Here is a 19,239-nt window from a genome sequence, read left to right as displayed (position 1 = left end):
TAACTTTTATCTAACTATACTGCCTCTTCCCCAGATATGAAGAACCAGACTGAATCAATCTAACCTTATATGAAGAATCAGACTTTATCAATCTAACCATATCTGTGTTGTCTCATGTCCCAAAACAGATTCATCTCTCAGGGAACACCATCTCTAAAAAAGACAGGTCAGGCTTCAACATTAGTAAATGTGAAAATCCAGACACATTTTATCCAAAATACAGCAAAAAGATTGTGACACAGAAAAGGAGAAGTTATATTCTACGGTTTCTTCCTAAAATGCGAAGAATTAACAATCACCCAGAAAAAACCTCTGATCAAACAGAGTCCCAGCCCTTCATAGAAATTACATCCATTCCGAATCCAGTTTGCTTTACTCACAGGCACAGATATGAAGCTTTATCCACAACCTTGCATCCTATTACTACCCTGGAACAAAAAAATGTCCTGATGTTAGGTGGCAGAAGGAACAAGAGGAGATAATATAGGCAGATCAAAGAAATTGTTGCTGTTGAAGTACAGTGTTAATTTACAGACTTTTTTAGAGGTCAGTGCAAGCATTTGAACTAAAACACAATTTTATCTTATGCAATACAAAATAATGTTAAATAAGCCTCATCATTCAGGACACCAAATGACGGCTACTAAAACTGTGAAGTATTTGTTTCATTTCATTTAAATGGCAGAATTATCTAATTGTTTTAGGAGATATCCTGAAGTATTTGCCAGTGATTTCATTTGTACGCAGATCACTAACTCAGAAAGGCCAGATATTTAATCCATTATATGGTTCTCTATTATTCCAAATATCATGGGAGAAATTCAGTCTATGCATAGGTTGATACAACTTGCAGCAACTTAGGTGGTAGTTAAAGCCACTCAACAAGGGGCCTGGCTTTGGCTCATGTGTTTTACACATTTGATGAAATGTATAGTTTTAAATGCATTAAGCTTAATCAGGCAATTGATTTCTGAATTAGCAAAAAAATAAATTAAGGGATCTCCATGTCAGTCTTTATTTTTATTTTTAATAAGACATTAGATAAAATTCTTGTTTATTGTCAGCTGGTCAAGAATTACAGTATGTTGCAGTATAAAAACAAACAAATATCATTACAAATATCAAGGGAAATTTAGGCTATAAGGCCAAATCAAAAAAGAATTTTACTGTGGAAAATTAAATTAATAAAACATCAAAGCACTTAAAAAGAAACCTATTGCCTATTATAACTAAATTGTTTGCTTAGCTAAAATAAAGAAACAATCTTTATGAATGTTACATGGCAACCAGAGCAGGTAAAGGAGACAAACAGTGCAGTTAAGGTGATAGTCTCCTATCCATTTCTCCTACATATTTGAACACTGAATTTAATTTAATACCTAATATTTTCATTTGAAGCAATGAAATTAGGGATTTATCCACCTCTAAGTTTCTAAGAGACAACACAGCGATATGTTACAAAACAGCCATGATATGCCATGTCATGGCACATGCTGGAAACTAATTTTATGTAGAAGCCAGTGGGAGAAGAACTAAACAAATGGTAAAAATTCATGAAAAATCCTTCCCAGAATGACTTTCTTAACATCAAATAGTAAGTCCGTAGCAGAACTGGATTGGAATTGCACTCAGATCATCTAAATCCCAGTTAAGTGCCTTTGTCACATGACTTACTGGAGCTCCCCTAAATGAATTCAGACATGTTCCCATCAGTTCTTCACCTGTAGACCCATGGATTCTGGTCAAAAACAATCTGAGGCAGCTGCAGTTATGAGTCATCTCCCTATCATCTCTCTTTTGCCAAACATCCGCATGAACTGACCCCCATAATTCCTAAAGGAAGAAAACAAATTCAAGTGGAATCCATCAGAACATAGGAATCAAATTCCTTTAAAGACACTAGTTCATCTAGCAGGACTTTTATTTTTTTTCCTATTAGTGTCTTATCAGTCAAAAGAACAATTCATTTTCAAGACTGTTTGGTTTCTTACAAAAATAGAATACGAAAAAATACAGAAGTGCTAGCTTTAATGTAAAATCATCTTTCTCAGAAGAAAAAGGTTCACAAAAAGACAAAGCTTCAAGGACATTTTTTGTGAAAGTTTGAGAGCCACCCAGACCAGCTGTGACATCTGTACTAATTGAAAAAGCAAACGAGGCCACAAAGGACTGTTCTTTGACCATTTAATCAATTTTCCACTCAATGCATTGTTCATTCTAAGAGACTTTAATGCTAGAATTGATTTTAACAGCCATTACTGAAATACGTAAGTCAAAGGTCTCTCAACCTTTTTTAAGTTTGACCAATGGGAATAAAAGATTATGGATATGTGAATAAATCAGTGGCTATGATTCAAATGCCTTACTGAAAAACACTGTGTGAATCAGTCTACCCATGTACTAGTGGTCACATGGGCTGATTGAAACACAATGGGAGAAATAGCAAGATGGTGATGTCTGATATTGTCTGGTCTGGACTCTGTAAAATTACCTCAAATTTTCAGTAATGCAGAGCTCATATAACTCACTTCAGTATAGAATCATACACCTCACTTTAATGCAGAAAAAGGTCCATTGTCATACGTTTATAAATACGTTTGGAAGTTGCATATTTGACTCAAGCAAGCAGAAGGGTCAGGAAAGATGAAGAATATTAAGATCACTTTTAGGCATGGTTAGTGGATATACACCCTGAAAAACAAAAAGGAAATATGGAAACCTGTGCTTTGCCTTGCAGTCTACATTCATCCATAGAGAGAGAAGCAAACAAAATTAATGCTTAAATATTTCTTCTCTCATTTTTAGCAACTTCCCCTACATAGAAAAACATACCTAACCTACCATTTGCATGCTACTGGCCAGAGCTACGATAGATGTAAGAAAAAGAGGTAATCTGTAATGAAAACAAAACACTTTAAAATGAAAATAGGTTTAAAAAGCTCAAATTGATCTTATTGAACTACATCTGTGTTTTAGGAAATTTTCGTCTTCACTGACAAATACCTGTGATCTGTAGAATTTCTATCTCACAGAATAAAAGCTTCTGTGGAGATGAAAAAGCGCAAAAGAAAATTCGTTTTTGCAGTACAAATATACAGCAAAAGGCAGCAGTGACTGTGGGTTGCTACATGTGGGCAGTGACTTTTATATCATCTCTCTAACATCAGCAATTCCCTCATGTGCTGCCTTCTCCTTCTTCCATGGTTGGTCCTAATGAAACAGATTTACAGTATGACCTTTGCATACATGCATGATATATTATGATGACAGCCACTCCACTGTGAAATATGATGCTATGATCTTTCAGTTGTTTCCCTTTGGAAGATGAGCCTTACATGATTAGATTGATAAGCATCAGTGTATCAGAAATTGTGCCAAAACAGCAGCTACTGTAGGTTGTACTGTAGGAACTTTAAGGATATTGACATAGTTCTAGAAAAACAACCTTAAGGACAAGCTGAGCCACAAAAATCAAATAATGTAATTGACAGACTATTTGATTCAGTTCCTGGTTAAAACTTCAATGCTTTACTGAGATACACTGACTTACAAAAGACCTTTGACACTCCACTGTAAAATGTATGAATGCTTTAAGATTTTTCATCGTTATCTTGCATGCCTGAAATTTGTTTAGGCTGTCAGGACTTTGTCATGGAGTCCTCAATATTGTTGTAGTATAAAAGGGCTTCCATCAGACACATTAAACACCATGTCTGTTCCTTAAGGAGATTACCTGTATCTGTGATATGTTGCGCTATTGACACACATATGACATCCAATTTAGCAATCTGTATTTATCCAGAGATTTGCATGCACCATAAAGCAGAGGTTTAATTTAGTTTTTCTTCTTAACTGGGAAACAAAGGAGGTGGGAAAAGGGTGCTGCTTTTTACCATCCATATTCAGTGACACTCTTGAATGTTATTCATTCATCTGAATGTTGGTTTAAATCTTATTTTTGTTTATAAAGGTCAAAACCAGGATGGGCCCAACTGGTATAGCTGCTGTGCAGGTAAAATACCACTCATTCTCTCAAAAAGCTTTAAGAAGTCAAAATATAACTGGTGGATGAGATAAAAAAAACAGATAAAGGTAGGTTGAGAAAGGTGAGTCAGGAAATAGAACAGAATGTGCACTTATGTATCGTAAGTTCTTTTCACATACCTTAATACTTAGAAAATTTACCTTTCAGCTCCATCCTGATAACAATCCAAGTTAAATTTTCTGCATTACTTCTAAACTTTGGATGTATTCCAGGTCTCTGTGTGGTCTCAGAGTACAAGATGATGTGATCATCTATACTAATTTTGAATGCCTTAAACAGTGTAATACAAATTAACTCTGTCTCACTTTGCGCAAAACAGTTCTATGTATTCTTATGACATCTAATGTGTTGCAATCTATAAACAAAGTACAGTGTTGTTTTCTTGCTTCAACTTCTTGGTGACGTGTACAGCAGTAAGCTGAAAAAAGCCAGGGCGCAGGCCAGAGCAAGGACACGAGATGATGTATATCATTAGCTGGTTAGGGAAGTGAACATCAAGGCTTCAGGCTGTGGCAAATTACACTTTTTTAATACTGTGCCTTTGCATGGCTTTGAGATTATTGTGGACCAAAATGTACTTCAGCAGGTTCATTGGAGATGACCAGTCTGTTCTGAAAGGTAAAGACTTTATAGATAAGGGTTGTGCCATGCAAGATTTTTTTTATTAATACAGACACAGCTGTAATGCTGGGGAGTAATGTTCATCCTATCTCAAAAACTGTTTTGTAAAAGATGATTCAGGAAACAGGGATCCAAAAAAAATGGAAAATATCTCAAATAATACTGAAAATATTTGTATGGATTAACTTGAAATGGAGGCCCAACTCAATGTTCAAATAAATGGCTAATATCTACATAAAAATAAACTGAGATATGAAGATACTAAGATACCTAAAAAGCTTTTCTGCTTTCCCATATGTAGAGAATGTCTTGAAGTCTTTTAGACTTCTTTAGAGTGAGTAATTACTCCTTGTTTGAATTTAAATACTTTGAACATAATGCAGGACGCAGAGTTCTTAAATTTCCTGGCAAAATCTGAGTACACTTTTTGAATAAAGTTCATCTTAGTTTGAAAGATTTAATCATAAAAAGAAATGTGCTAACTTATAACATGGGAGAGCAAACAACCCTACCCAAAAACAGCACTAACACCCACTTCCATAGCTGCTATTTAAAGTGTTCACTCCTCCCAGCATTCAGTTACTGTTATTAATTTCAGGGTAAAGTCATGCTTTGAGTGGGGAAAAAACAAACAGTCAAAAAAAGCAAGTTAATGTTATTAGTTATAGGAGAACAATTTTTGAGAAAATACTGGAAAGCAACTTGACCTTTCAGTCTGGATTCTTAGAATTATGATGACAGTCTCTGGACCATGTGAATTAGTATTTCATTTTCCTAAGTACCTTGCTAACTTGTGACATTTTCAACAACTCTATATAACTAAAGGTAAAACAAATTATGGAGTTTTGATATATTTCTGGGATTCAGGTTATCATTAAGTAGGGTCATCTAATTCTCTCTTTTGTAGTCACCTAAATTCTTTCAATACTGTCATCTAAGCAGAATCAGTTAACTATGGTGTGAATCTGATATATTTTACACATCAATAATGCTTTCTTTGCTTGTCTTCCCATAAACATCAGCATTTTTGGGGGAGAAAAAGGATTTAAACAGTTTCAGTTCCACTATTAGTACAACTGTGACCTTGTTAAAGACTCTCACCAAACTGATTAGCTCTGAAAAGCTGCCATCCATCTACAAAGTGAGAATAATCTGTAAATAAAGCTGCAGATAAATCTGTTGAAAAGAATATTTCACTCTTGCTGGTTGCTGAAATACCTCATCAGAAAAGGATGAGGTATTCACCTCCACCTGAGGAATGCAGAGTACTGTCAGCATACTGGCAAAACAATCATAAAATTCCACCATTCTTTTCATTTTGTGAGATAGAAACAGAGCAGGCAGTGATACACAGTTATGCTGCTCCGATTGAAAAAAAAAAGGAAAGAAAAAAGTTAAACTAAAGAAACTAAACTGAAGAAACTGTAGTTGGTTACATATAAAATAGCAGTTTCTATCCCTCAAATGCAGTCTTTATATTCAGGGGAGCTCTCAATCTACTTCTGAGTATTCAGACACTACTGGAATGGACACAGAAAACAAACTATTTGTGCTTTTACTTCTAAATTGCTTCATAGTGTTTACAGTCTATTTAGTTTTGTAGCTGTATTTAATACTGAAAATGTCTCAGGATGTAGTTTTTAACAAAACATTGTATAAAATGCTGCAGTGGTATTATATAAATTAAAGTTTAGAATAATTATATGTTAATGTTCCATTTCTGTTAGAGGCATTGCACGTTCCACTTAACAGTTCCTGTTCCACACAACTTTCATGCTAAAGTATCATGTTAAACTGACCACCATGGAGTCACTGCTTATTTGCAAGGTGATTGGGTAAAGAAACAAAACCATCATGTAAACCAAACAGATGCAGAGATCTGTCAACTAACACAAAATTACTGAAAATATCATGTAGCTTTTTATTTTTTCCCCATTTCATTTTGCTTTTTTTAAAAAAATTATTCTTTATATTTCTAAAAAAACCTAAAGAGATCTGAATGAGTGAAAGCTTAAGGAAAAAAAGTTCACATCTACCCTAACAGGTAGATGGGAAGGGCATCTAACAGAGTGGATGAGGAAAGGTACTAAGGAAAGGATAATGGAAAGATTAAAAAAAAGAGAAAAAAGTGGGCAGGGAGACTAGGGTTAACTGAGTCAGACAAAATGAAGAAGAAATGGACATAATAAGGCAGAGATACGCAGAGTTTTGAAAGGACAAATCAAATGCTGTGCAGCAAATCCAAGACTTCCACATTAGAGCAAACAATCAGAATAGGATTGGTAATGTGCATTTTATCTTAATGTCAGAGATAATTTTTTCCATCCTTTGAGCTTGTCTCAAGCTTTTTTAATGAGCTTTTCTAATTTATCAAAAAAAGGCTATTTGGATAATAAACATGAATATTAAAACAAAAAGAAGTATGGTTTATGGAAGTTCACTGCCCAAATGTCTAAGCCTTCTTTTGTGAAGCAAAAGTATTCATCTGCTCTTTCAATTCCTTGGTTAAAATGCTAAATTATTCCTGGTGCTTTGTAGCAGATCAGTTAACATTACTTTTACTTTTATTCAGACAGCATGTTCTAGTTCTTCTTTGTATATGAGGCACTGGCAGCTTGACCTTCCTGTTTATTTCTTTATAAGACCATTATCATCAAAGTTCTGTGGCAGACAATTCACAATTTTCAAATGTTAATGTTAAAAGACCTAGATTTCTGATTGATGTCAAGCTTTATTTACACATTTGGAAAAGGGGAAAAAAGGAAGTTTCTTATCACACTTTGAATGAATAAACTCCAGATAAATGGTGAAATACAGCTTGGAATGTTTCATTATCAAATTTTTGAGAAAAACAAAGTCATAACAGATGCTATCCAGTTTCTATTCTAGGGAATAGAATTTAGATAATATATGTGTTAGGAATCCATTCTCCAAGAGCCAAATGACAGTACATTTTATTTTTTTTTCCTAATGCAAAGCTATTTGAAGGCAGGATTAAAAAAAGTTCCATTGAAGGGCTCTTCAAAAGCAGTGCCTCTGTATGGATTCAGATCCTAGCTTCACATGAACCACCAGTGGTGCTAACCAGACTGAGCAAATAATTAGTGGAAAACAACTCAGCTGATGAATTCAGCCTTTTATGCACCTGTAATACATGTGTGCAGGCAATAATTATTTAAAACATACACCACATTCCAAAATAGCTTCCATCTGTAAATTTTTAATCACATCTTCCTCTGAGTTTCCAGTGCTCGTATCTCCATAGTTGTGATGGGTGAGACAAAACACGTAGCAGTGCTTCTGCCTCTACACTGATCAACATGTCAGATAGCTCACAGCTAAAATACTAATCCAGGGTAGGAAAAGTGTTTTTTTTCCGGGGGCCTTCTGTACACATGGGCTTGGCCTACACCTGTTATGGCAAAGAGTTATGCCCTCATGCTTGTACCCAGACACTGCTTCTGGTGGCGGTGGTAGAGGAGCCACCTACAGCTCAGAACAGGGAGAAGGAACTAAGACAAAGTTTTATTAACAATGTGGAGTTTATTGTCCCCGGCACTCTGTCAAAGAGACAGTTATATCAATTTGTATGCTATTAAAATCTATGCAGTTTGTGTATGTTGTTCTGTTGCCATGTTTAATGCAAGTAATTTGACAGTGGAATGTTCTATAAACGTAACCTGGTTGGCATATCTAGGGACCGAAATTATATTGATTTATTTGTGGCTCAAACTAAAAGCTAAAGAGGTAGATGCTGACTTTAAAAAATTATATTCAGTGCAGAGCTGATAACACAACCCTTATTTACCACACCATATATTCAGCTTTAATTTTTTGTTGTTTATCCTTTTTCTCTGCAAGCTGTAGCACTTGCACTGAATATAACAGTGAAATAGTGGGCAGACATGCAGCGTTATTCAGTTTTGCTGGCTGTTCTTAGTGATGAAACTATAATTCTCTGGGTGATAGATAACAGAAGGTAATTTTATGGTTACTAAGAATGAGTTTGCATTTGTTGGGATAGTTACTACATAAATTTATAGATCTATTTTGTATGTACCGCATTTTAAATTTTAGTGGCAGCACAAGGAACAGTATGAGAGGAACACAAGTAGACCTGTCATGAACTCCTAGTTTAGCAGCCACTTGTAAAGGTATACTGTAATTCAACATGAAATAGCTACAGAATGTTCTTACAATCTTGTTATAAATCATGGTCTTTGGAAGGGAAGGTGCTATTAAGTTTGTTTTTTGATTTTCTTTTGCCCTTCCTCCATCATCTTATCTAGGGGAAGTGTTGAAAAGTAGGAAAGGCAATTCTGTACAGGAGGTCCTTTAAAGTACTGGATTTAAGTGCTCTTTCAGGATTTAGCATGTTTCTAAGCTTAACTGACAGGTCACTTTGCCCCTTGTTATCTGGGCAGATAGACCTTGGGACCCTACAAAGACAGCAAGATAAATTGTGGGGCAAGCAGTAGGATACTACAGCTTCAGATCACAAAATGCAAATGAGGCTCAACACCGTCAAGCTATTATGACATTTACATTCAATAAATATAAAGTCTCCAGAGCACCAGGACTGTTTTTGTTTAAAGACGTAGATTGGGCCCCAGGGAAGCCATTTTGTTGGACATGCCATTCTGTGGTGAAGAAATACCAACTTTTGTCAAAGATTTAATTGTTGGAAGAACCATTAAGATTTCAGTTCAGGTTACAAATTTGAAGGAAGCCTAGACTGACAGAGATGCTTGATTTGAAGATCATGAGAGCAGAAGAGGAATGGAGGTGGTAGATGTGCTAATTTTGCATTTAAAAAGCTCACCTAGGAACATAGCAATTAGACTTTTAAATATAAGAATATAACTTCAGAGCATCCCAGAAGTATTCCAAAGTACTGAATAATGTAATGGCTAAACCAAGGACATTCCTTGAAAGTTAGGTTATCTGCAAACTACTGTAACAGAAAGTGTCAGAATTCTGAAAAAAATGTGTCTATGATCTTCAGGAGTTCAAAGGGAAGTTTTATTCCATTTATAGAATGAAAATGGGCACTCTTAAGAAATTATTTTTCTTAAATGAATTGAGGTGATTTCTTCCACAATGTTCTGTAAGAAAATGCTGCTACTCAGTTATAGTGTACTCACAAACAACAAGAATTCACTTGAAAAAAAGGCAGAACAGCCGGTGAAGAACCTGAGTGCCTTCCAATAGAGAAGTTATTCCAAATCCTCCTTTACCAAAAACATTGAAATGATGACATTGTTTGGTATAACTTACCTTATGGGGAATAAATTGAGATTTTCACAGAGTAAATACTAGATGATCCAAGATAGCCTTATATACTTATTAAGTGCTTATCAAAATTCTTGATAAACACGAAGACCCTTGACAATAATGCCAAAAATATGTTTTAATGACTCAGAAACAGTACAAAGAAGGAAGTGGATGCAACACTTGTTTTTAATTCCTAAAAACATTCAATTGCTTTTCTCCTTTTGAGCGCAATGGGAAGGCACTCTGCATTTATATCCTAATTGGCAAAGTGAAGGAAGCCAATCGATCAAATTATTTACCCAGACTATTTGAAATTGATAAGGCAGAACCCATCATTGAGCATGTATGTTCTTCTGGTTGTAGAAGATAAATAAACAGTGGGGAAAAAGTCCCTTTGGGAGCTACCTACAGGTGCCACATTGATGGAGAAAATGAATAGAAGGAAAGTCTCAGTTCTGGATCCTTTAAGGTGTACATGCCCAACACCCACAGCTGAGAATCACAGGAGGACTGAGAGTGAGACCTGCTGCCTTACTAAAGCGTGGAAGATCCAGAGGCAGCTCCTTACTCTGAGAAAGATTTCATGCTCTGCTTCACTTCAGCATTTAATCAACGGCAAAAAGTTTATTGCTGTGTATACTCCAGTGCCAGAAACATTATCGCCTAATTAAATTGTTTCATTGTTTTGCTATATCTAGCAACATGTCTCTTTAACTCTCTATTTTATTTAGCAGCGAGTTTGTTTTAATGTCCTCAGAATGGGATATTAAATTGAAGGGGTGGCTGTTTAAACTCAAGTTCAAATCAATAATACAGGTAGGCTTTTGCTGCCAAATTCTAATGTGAAGCTTTTCACTTTGTTGCAGTCCTGTGTTCACATATGATTTATGACTATTTCTGTTGATGGGACATATGTTTCAAGGCCTTTTCACTGTTTAAGTTTCCTGTAATCAGTGGAATTTCCCTGTTCCGCAGTTCTTCTAATTAAACAACCATGCTCAGTTTCATTATTAATTTCAGATGTCAAAAAGGCAAATATTTATATATGCCTGGCCCTCACAAAAACTAAAATACTAAATACACACCCTAAAGCCCCTCTAAATAGTGAATTTGTCATAAATACCCTAGATTAGCTTTGTGTTCATCGTTTATTAGTTTTAAGAGCTCTAAATGGATGATACTTAAGTGTTCAAATGCCCTCAAGGTTACTCCAGATATTCTGAGATGGTTCAAGCCATAAGGTTCTCATTCCTACAACTATAAATCATTAGCTATGTTACATTGCTGCTATTTTATTATTTCATTTGCATAATGAAAATTACTATATAAATAACATTACCAAAAAGCTTTATATGACAGTATAAATAATTATCAGCTATTTAAGGGGAAGAGAAATGGAACTTTGTCACCTGATGGCTCCTAAAAAATGTTGTAATTCCCTTGCTCATAGTTGAAAAGTTTATTGTGTCTAGTAAAATTTAGAGTTACACAGATGAAAGGAAAGGAGGAAGTACACAAAGTTGCTTGTCAAGGACTTTTATTAGGGACTTTATTTTAGGGAGAGAATGCATGATAATACAGGACTGCTCCAAACTCTGACTTTCAGCTCAAGTGTGGTGTATTACCAGAAAAGACTTCTTTAACTTCTGCCTGTAAACCCAGAAACAGAGGGATTCAGGATCCCTGTGAGAAATGCAGAAGAGTAGCCCTGAACTCAGCATCCTCCAGGTTGGTAGAAATGCCATGTGTCACACTGATCTCCCTTTGCTTAACGCACAGACACCTATGGCAAAGATGCTTGTTCAGGGGCAAGATGTCTACCTTGCATAGTGGAGGACATCTTCAGCAAGCACAAGAAGAGGACCCTTTTGGGTGTACAGAAATCTGTATTATATCCATATTTACTTGTCATATCTTCATATTAACTGATGAAAGTAAACTGATAAACTTTTGCTTTCTGATCATAATCCTTGTAAAAAGTAATTGCTTCCCATGACCTCATCACTGAGTGTTCACCTCTCTCCCATTAAAGAAATAAAAAATATGCTTTATTGTAATTTCTTTCAAACACTATTTAATGTGTTCTCCATTTGTCCATAATGATAAACCAGCTATCCTATTTTCTAGATTGTAAGAACTGTGGTTTGGAGATAGCCCATTCACTTTCAAAATGCACTAAATTTATAAAAACAACCTCACATCTAAATTCTCTATGTTCTTTTTCAAATATTTCCGTATTAAAGGTAGTTTTTGGCCTTGAACTCCCAGAAATAGGAGCAAGATGCAAAATTCTTATGAGAATCCCAGCTGTTTCTGAACTGTATAGGTGCTGTACTGTAACCTTATCTACAAATGAAAAGCAAACATTGAAAAGGGGAATGCAAAGTCAACACAAAAGAAAGCTGTTTCAATCATGCCTAACATTTTTTCCTTTTTTTTTTTCCATTGTTTATGCCAAACAATGATTAGAGGACAGTTTTTACAGCTGTTGATCAGTCTAAAGAAACTGTTGACTTTGATTTGATAACAAAACCATTAACATACATCAATCACCATAATTTTATAAACCAAAAATAGTATCTTCAAGTGGATGTTGAGAAAATAGGGAGAAGCAAGTAGGAGAAGTTTGCAACTCCCTCTTATCAGAGACAGTGCTTAGTGAAGATCACAACCTAAAATATTGTATTTGTAAAGAAAGTGTTGCTTATCAATAACTCTTCAGTCTGGTATTCAAACATTCAACATCTAGAAGATTAAACTAGAAATTTTTATATGAAATTTCTACCTACAGGTAAGAATTTCTGAGTAAATTTCCTTGCTAAGGGTAGTTAATAGTCCACTGATTCTTTGAAGAGGAGAGGGAGAGGGAAAGGGAGAGGAGAGGGAGAGGAGAAAGACAGGAGAGAGACAGGAGAGGGCTGAGAAAAATTCCAAGGCTTTTATCAGGCACCAGAGAAGGTTATCACAATGGTCTTACCAAATTTTCAGGCTAGGAGGAAGCAATAGTTCAATATGCTGTGATAATATAATAAAAATTGGTTTTGAAAGAGGATTTAATGTTTATAGAAAATATAGCCCCATTTAAAAATGGGACATAATCACACAACTTAGCCTGTGTACTAGATGGGCTAAGCCACACCTACATCAATTGACAAATAAAAGGAAAAAAGGTTTGCAAAGCGCACGGAATGAAAAATGTAGAATCATTTCCTTATGACTGAAAAAGGACTCTCAAGTGTCTATTTCTTGTATTTCCGAACTTCTATTTGTAAGGAAAGGAAATAACCTTTACTGTATTGTTGGAATAAAAGGAACTAGATGATTCATCTCTGTGAATCTGCTTGTTGAATTTGATGGATCATTCTTAAAAGCGACATTGCTAATCTTCAGGTTTTCTTTTTTAGGTTATTCACAGATCAGTGGGTTTTCCGGCTAATACAGGTCCTGATGCTCTTCTGTCTTCACACATGGTATTCATCATATCTTGACAAGAAAAGACCTTCAGTCTACAAATAACCTTCACTGAAGTAAGACATGTAAGTGGGTTTCTATATGAAAGATAGATTTTATGGCTGAATAAAAACAACTGTAGTTAAAGTGTCATTGCTTGGCCTTATTTGAAGATTTTTTTTCTCAAAAGAACTTTTAGGGTTTGTTGCTAAAAATCTCTAATAGATGAAAAATAATTATTTTATTTCTAGTCACAAATTCAATAAGAATGGAAGATCGGTTGAGTATTTTATCATTCTGAAATGTGCAGCCTTTAAAATATTTAAGTATCCACATTAGTTCTTGTCAAACTAGCACAGAGCAGTGCATAATATGACCTATGTGTAAAAGCAGAACAGGATAAGAGGCTTTGGTAAGGGTGAAATATTTACAGTATGATTACTTTGTACAAGAGTTAATAATTTGGTTTCTTAACACTATTATTATTATTGTTATTGTTGTTGTTGTTGGTTTTGGTTTTATTATTAAAATCCTGAACAACATGACAAAAACCCCCCACATTCCTTTCCCTATTAGGTAATTCAGCATCAATACTACTAAAAACAATTAATGTTTGCCAGCAATGGCAAACTTCAGCACAGAAGAAACCTGATTAAATTTCACTGTGCCGTACTACAGAATCAATTTAGCTTTATATCAAAAGGATTGGTCAAATTCTACTATTTGCCACACTGCCATACCCGTAGTGAAGTCAACAGATCTCTGACATTGTAGTCTAAAACTAACTCTTCCTCGAGTGACCTAGTGATTTCACAAAGCACAAGAGGAAAGGCTTTGTCTCTCTTTGAAGAGAACATTGAAAAAATATTGAAAAAAACAGACCAAACAGAAGTAGATGTAATGAAATTTAATTTCTAACATCTCTCAGGTACCAGCCCTATGAGGTGTACTAATAGATGTTTTGTTAGGTTTTTTTCCTCATTAGGAAACTTTTGCTCATGTCCGGATGAGGAACACTAAGGTGTTTCTCCCTGCTTTGAGAAACACTCTTTTCACAGAGATTGTAGAAGCTTAGTATCTTCATAGCAACCATTCCTAACAAATCAGCTGGGAAGTGGTCCCTGGTTTCCAAGGAGGTATCACTGGGTGGGGGAAAAGGCCAAGGTAACAGGGAGACTTGTTGATGCAGGGTGATCTATCCGAAACTCTCTCCTACAAGCACGTAGCTAGGAAATCCACTTTAAGCAGCATACTTAAGCTGTGATCATACTAGACTATAATATTTTTATTTTCATGCTGAGTAAATAATGAAATAAAATTTATGCTAATAACAATAAAAAAGTCAGGACATGCTCCTTCAAGAGCTAAATTCAATATTAATGTTTAATTCACTAAATTGTTGTGTTGTGTAGAAAGGTAAAACACAGCAAAATAAAACCTGACAAAACTAGGATCATATATTTTGATCATTTTCACAAGGAATTTCATATTACTATCTTTTCTGTAAATATCTGAAAAAGAATAAGATAATGAAAACATCATTTTTAAAACATTCTGGGGAAAAATGCTGTGATATAGCAAAACAATCACTAAGAATGAACAGCAAATATCTATCTCTAAATGCCTCAAGATAAAAGTGCAGTTCTAACTGGGATCAAAACAGTGTAGAAACAGTTATAAACAAAATATGTTCAGATAGTACTGTGTAGCCAAACAGATCTGATGCTTTTTATTCTGTCTGTTTTCTTGTTTTGTTGGTTAAATTATTGGTCTTAAATGTATCTTATATGTTTGCATTTATTTGATTTGAAAAACTATATTTTCTATACCCTCAAATATCCTGATAGGGAACTGGTAAATACAAAATACCATAACTCCTTTATCCAAGAGCAGAGAACGGTGCAAAAATATTTTAAGATCTTGATGTATAAACAACTGAAAATGCTTAATTAATGTTTAATGCCTATAAAACACATATAAGTTTTTAAGCAAAACCATCATATAGTAGTTAATTCTGTTTGACAAGAGGAGAACCTGATGGACTTAGAAATTTAAATTACTTCACAAAATTAAACCTTTCTCACAAAATCTCTAATACTGTGATGCCATTTCCATCTTCAGAGCTGAAGAGTTAAAGTATGAGAAATGCACTCCATATATGAATTCTCTATGAATGTTATCCTCTAGTTTTGAGCCTCTTGAAAGAATCAGAAGTGTGAGTCACATTTGAAATTTAGCGTCTTAAATTTCAATACCAAAGTCATACTTTACTGATGACTGACTGAAATGTCTGAAGAACTAAACACTATACTCCCTACCTTCAGAATTCAAGTGAAACTCAGTAGTCAGTGTTAGTGGCATCAGAGACTTGGATTGTTATCAATGTATTTCTTCACTACGGATATATTTTTTCATTTAAAAATTACAACAAATTAAAAAATAATAAGACTCTAAATTAAATTTGATAATAGTGTGCTGAAAATTTAGCACAAAATTATTTTCTCATCAAAAAACCAACAAAAACATAAGCATTTATTGCACTGGAACACAAGCCCATCACATGCTATTACAGTAAAAGCTAGGCATTATTTCCATCTGGCTTTGCACACACAGGATGTTGTATAAACTACCAGAAGAGCTCTATTTCATTGTAATTAAAATTTAGTGTTACACTTAAGCAATAAGGCAACTCCAGGAGACGTGATTATCATGAGATAATGACCTTGGGGCGTTACAAGGCAAAGAAGCAACCAAATGCTTCTAATCCTCCAGGGGGTATGATTATTTCGGAATAACCACACCCCCCGAGGTTGTGTGATTAGTATCAGAGACAAAATCTGTACGAGAATACAAATATGATTTTGTAGGGGAATGTTAGGGGGCTGGTCTATGTAAAGTTGGTAATAAGGAGTGCTGAAACAGCAGTTTTGGATGAGTTGTGTTGTTCGTGCGCTAATTCTGAAATGTCTTTAAGAACTCTCTGGACACATATAGAACTGACAGTGATGTCATACCTGTATAAGTAATCCTCCATAAATGCACAGATCTAATCTTTTCATCCTATTTTGGTTTCATAATTTCCATTTCATAATAGCAATAAACTGTGGTAAGCAATGCATATCTGGGGGATTATTCCACTTCTCAGGTGACTGAAGTCACTCAACCTTTAGCCTCATATCTTTCAAGACATCTGAGAAGTGCCATAATTCCCCAGAAATGTGCTGCCTGTCATGTCTTATTGCTTAATTACTTTGTACTTATCAAGTAGTTGCTCTTTAAATGAATGCAGAAGCACAGTATGTTTTACAATTATGGTGTGTGTAGGAGTAGTATAACACTGTTATGGCAAAACATAAAATAAGTCATTGTTATAGCAGAAGTACAAACTAAGGCTGCTGTACAAACTAGGATAAAAACTATGATGTTTGTAGAACATTTTACTGTTCTGATAAGCATCTTGTGTGTGGCTGAGTAATGTGACATGTTCAGCTTTAGTAAAGATACAAAACAGGACCAGAAGGAAAAGATACAACAGATAATGCAAAACTAAACTCTAATTATAGAGTTTATATTCCTTTTGCTATTGATAGCTTTGGGAATATATTAACATTTCTGAAACTAATGAAATCATATTAGTAGCGATACTAGTATGGAAAAAACAAGTCAAATGGGTGTATAAACAACAATGAGGAAAGGCTACATATTGCTATTGATCTTCCAGAAAAGAAAGTGCCCAAGAATGGGACACAGTGAATAAAAGAAGCTTTTACTTACAGTAAAGGAAATCCTGTTTGATTTTTAATGAAATTGTTAAAATTAAGATGCTATTCATGTTTGTGAGCAACAGGAAAGGATGTGGAATTGAAAAACTCCATTTGGACAATTCCTAGGAGAACTATTGTTGAAAACCATCACAGCTAGACACTTCAGTTTCTTTCTGGAGTAGTTTCCATCCTTCCTTTCCTACAGCTAAAACAGGGTTCTCTGGAAGTAGGCGTTTATCTTAACAAGTGAAAAAAAAAGAACTCAAGAGAAAGCTACTCAGACATCACAGGCTAGATTTTATGTGTCTGACTACCTATATAAGTTCACTATCTACTTCTGAGCTAGAGAAGGATAGAAATGAAATACTAAAAAGAAATATTAGGAACATGGATATGAATATCATGAGTTCAATATATGTTTGAAAATATGTATTTATGAAAGAGACTACATTCCCCTCCTGGTGGTGCTAAAAATAGCATTCATCTTTTTAAAAGCAGGAAACATAGGAACACATATAACAAAATCTTCACAGTTTTGTCTACTGAGTTTAGAGCACTAGCTGTCTAGGAGGAGCCACGCAAAAAGATTCAACCAGCCCAGGAATTCTGCAGTGTATAGTGCAGTAATTCAAAACCAAGGAAATAACTTGACTGCTTGAGCTACTAAGCTCAAAGACAGTTTTAATGTTTCGGAAATACAAAAGGATATATTTAGCAATATAATAAAATACTATTTATTCACAACTGCTTTGTCTGCGTTGTCTGTACTGTGTAAATAAACTTAGAATAGATTATAGAGATTATAATTACATATATAATTATATATTATATAATTATAGAAAATAGATATGATTGCTAATACTGATTGTCTCATTTAAAAGTGGATTTTTATGCTAATGTAACATATTTCAGTAACAGAACTATAATGCTTCATTAAAGGGAAAATGGCTGAAATTAAATTCTACTTTACACTTACCAAGTATCTGTCTTGCATTCCCTCATTTTGGCTTGCTGGTAAAAATCAATGTTTGGGCCTGCTCAGACATGTCTTTCCCCTTCAGAGAAGGCATCCCACTCAAAGCAGCATTGCAAAAGTGACTGACTGACAGACATATGACAGTCATACAAATACAAGTACAATGTCTCTTGTGTAAGTACAACGTCTCAATGTTTCAAAGCAATTTTTCCTTCCATAGTAGGTCAAGAAGAAAGTTCCTCTTGGAGAAACAAGGTTGAATTTGGCCAAAATAAAATCCAAAGCACCTTCATTACCCTGATAATACATGATTCAAGAAAATCGTAATATGTAACACCATCATAATGTAAAACATCATCTCTGAATCTATAGTATGTAACTATGAACCTGAAAGAAAACAGAATTGAAAATTTCCAACCAAACTCAAAATGTAGCACTATCTCTGTCCATTGCAGTATGAATATTAATTCATGTTCTAACAAGCTCCTTCACATTCTACCTTTACTGTGATGCTAGGAACTTATCTATTAATGCTGAATACTTAAAATGAGAAATTTTAATTCTCTGCCATACTAGAAAAAGACTTCCCATGCTAGCATCCTACTTTTCTCAATACTTACTGTCACTGCAACCCTTAATTTAGAGCACAGAAGTGGCACAATGGTAAATTACGGCACTCCTCAAAAGTTTCACCTTCCAACCCCAGCACTGTGATTGTGTCAGAAACTGAAAGAAGTAGAAGAGTTTATTTCTCAGTGACTGTGATGTCACATTGAGCAAGAAGGAACACATGATGTGAAGAGATTTGCAGTGCCGGTGTACTAGTTCACAGCTCGTCACTCACATCTGAATTTCTCAAGCATTCTTCTTGGCAATTTTTAAAACTTCCCACTTAAAAACCTCTTGAAAACAGTTAATAAGGGTGGTGCACTGAGTTGGTATAGTGTTGAATGCCATTTAGGTGTAGATATATTTGCTTCATCAATTTAGAAATAATCTGTTTTTATAAAAAAAAAAAAAAGAGAGGTCAAAGAAAGAATTCTACATACAGAAGAGCACTAAGAAGGGATTTTCTTCTTAACTACTGAGGGATTTTTTCTTTTTTTCTC

Source organism: Empidonax traillii, unplaced genomic scaffold, assembly GCF_003031625.1.
Source record: "Empidonax traillii isolate 1590-97213 ecotype Southwest subspecies unplaced genomic scaffold, ASM303162v1 scaffold115:size2055165, whole genome shotgun sequence".
In the NCBI taxonomy this organism is placed as follows: Eukaryota; Metazoa; Chordata; class Aves; order Passeriformes; family Tyrannidae; genus Empidonax; species Empidonax traillii.
This window is presented reverse-complemented; position numbering follows the sequence as displayed.